We start from the raw sequence: 2,694 nt of genomic DNA, 5'->3' as shown, positions 1-2,694 counted from the left end.
AAATCCCTGGCAACCACCATTCTACTTTCTGTCTCTATGAATTTGACTACTCTAGTGGGATCATGTAATATTTGTCCTTTTGTGTCTGGCTTATTTCACTTAGCATAATATCTTCAAGTTTCATCCACATTGTAACATGTGTCAGAATTTCCTTATTTTTTTAAGGCTGAATAATATTTCATTGTAGGTATATACCACATTTTGTTTACCCATTCATCTACAGGCACTTTCATGCCTCCACCTTTTAACTATTGTGAATATTGTGTACAAAATATCTATTTGAGTCCCTGTTTTCAAAACACTCAGGACTAGAATTGCTGGATTACGAAGTAGTAGCATTTTTAGATTGAGTGAAATCCAGTACTTAAGAATAACCTACCTGATAGGGTTATAAATGAGTCAACACACTTAAAACATTTAAAACACTGCCTATTCCATAGTAATGTCTCTATAATTTATTTTTATGATTAAGTAGCTAGAAATGTTTTTCCAATTCTTGGAAGAGTGCTAAGCGTTATAGATGAGAAACAAGAGTCATACACACATGGATGGTAGTGAAAGCCAATGGAGTAGATGAGTTCCCTCAAGGAGAGAATACAGAGCAAGAAGGGAAGAAAACCAAGCTGGAGGTAGCCATGGAGATATCAAGAAGCAGAGGAGGTGGCATGGGTGAAGAAGGCTGAGAAAAGAGCCTGGTAAGGTACGAAGTAAGAGTGAGCGCTGAAAGGATAGCAGGCTGTGGTCCAAGAGGAGAACAGCGGAGTTTCAGAGGTAAGGTGATTTTTTATGATAACCAAGTTTAGAGTCTGGTCTTGGTGGAGGTTTGGGGAGACAGAGACCAAGCTCATTGGCCTCCAAGGGATTAAGGAACTGTGAGATAGGGTGTTTACTGGGTCCTCACGTGGACACTGAAGTAACCCTGATGGCAAGAGCTGGGATGAAGAGGAAGATGGTGAATCAGAAGAAGGAGAGTCACTTGGAGCTTAGAAGATTGTAACAAATAATGATGGGGAGAGGTGGCAGCATAGAGTTGTTATCAAATTCTAAGAAAGTTTTTTTTTAATGTGGTAGACAAAAGTCACTGCAATGAGAAAAGGTTAGTTGAACTTTCTGATACTCAGCCATTCATTTTGATACCACATGAGATGCCTATGGAATACAAATTGATAGAAAATCATGGATTGGACTTACCCAAGTATCTGAGCTTGGCTATTTCAAAACTGTATATCATTAATGGCTTGAACTGTTTCCTGTGTAAATGTGGAATTCAACATATAACCCAGCTCAGTGAAATCTATGGTCATTGCCAGACGGATGAACGCATACTTGCATATTGAACACTAATGCCAGATAGTGGCTTATTGACTTGATGGTTGATATTTAAATCTATAGGAAAGACGACAAATACAACACTTGAAAGCCTAAGACCACTCTATACTTGCATATGATTTTCTTGCCTCTTTGCAAAATTAACGCATTGTGGGCTGGTAAGATTACAAGTTAGGTGGGCATGCCATAAACTTACCTCAAACAGCAAAGCCAAATAAGTAAACTCAACTTCAGAAATGATCTCTTGGCTCAGACTTCAATAAACAGAGAAATGGCAGAAGGTTAATGCTTCACTTGCTGCAGGCCAAAGATAGAGACGTGGCCCTGATCGATCCAGAAAGCACGCGTGAAAGTGTGCATGTGTGAAGGTATTCATAATAAACAAATAGTGAGGGCGTGGCCATGAGAATAGGGGTTCACTTACGGCATGAGGGCCAAAGCGATCTGGAAGGAACTCCAGTTTTTTGAGAGTAACCACAACCCCCCAAGCACATTAAGAGTTGGGGCAGTAGGGCGTGACCACTGTTGAACTTAAATCCTCTTCGTGGGGTAGAGTGGCTGCAGGACAGGCTGCTAGATAGGTGGCCTTTGGGAGAAGCTACTGTTGTATGCCCTTACTATCAAGGGAAAGGGGATCTGAAGAGAGAGTTTGACTCTCCAGAAAGTTGCACAAGAAACAAAAGTCGAAAATGACACACTATGTAGTAAACGAATATTGAAGAAAAACCTTTAATCCACATATTTTAAGCGATATAGAAGTAGTCTTAGATTGGGAAGGCTTTTTTCCCCTGCAAGAGTAATAAAGGATCCTCTTTTTAAAAAAATCATTATTGGCCACATGGAAATGAAGACACTTTCACTAGTAATTTCTTTGTTGAGAGAGAAAGGAAGACAAAGCATTCAACTTCCAAGCTTTTAAAGTAATGCTGAATTCAGTAAACACAAGTTGTAAAATTTATGTTTTTAAACTTGCTGTGTTATGGTCAGTTATGGGGGAAAAAGAGACCTGAGAAAGATGCAGGCAGGAGAAAGATGGGGAAATGAAAGAAAGAAGAAAATGATCGTACTTAGTCATGGCTTTGCCTCCCAGACTCTGCTCCCCTGCTCAGCCCCATGGGACTTCCTGTGGGGATCTCCCTTATCACTTGTCTCACAAACAGCCCCAACCCCCTCCCCTGCCACCCACCACCACACTTGTGTTCAAAGAAAGTTATCTCAAACCTTCTTCAGGAGCTTTCAGCTTCCAGTGTCTTATAAGTTTGGACAACACAATTTTTAACTTTCCTGAGAAGATCAAAGTGATCAGATTTACACAGGCCCCCATTGAACCCTCCTTAGCTTGGGATGTTTTAGCCTCTTCACAGT

This window comes from Miniopterus natalensis, chromosome 4 (assembly GCF_054644295.1).
Source record: "Miniopterus natalensis isolate mMinNat1 chromosome 4, mMinNat1.hap1, whole genome shotgun sequence".
In the NCBI taxonomy this organism is placed as follows: domain Eukaryota; kingdom Metazoa; phylum Chordata; class Mammalia; order Chiroptera; family Miniopteridae; genus Miniopterus; species Miniopterus natalensis.
The sequence above is the reverse complement of the archived record's forward strand: the minus strand, read 5'-3'. Positions refer to the sequence as shown.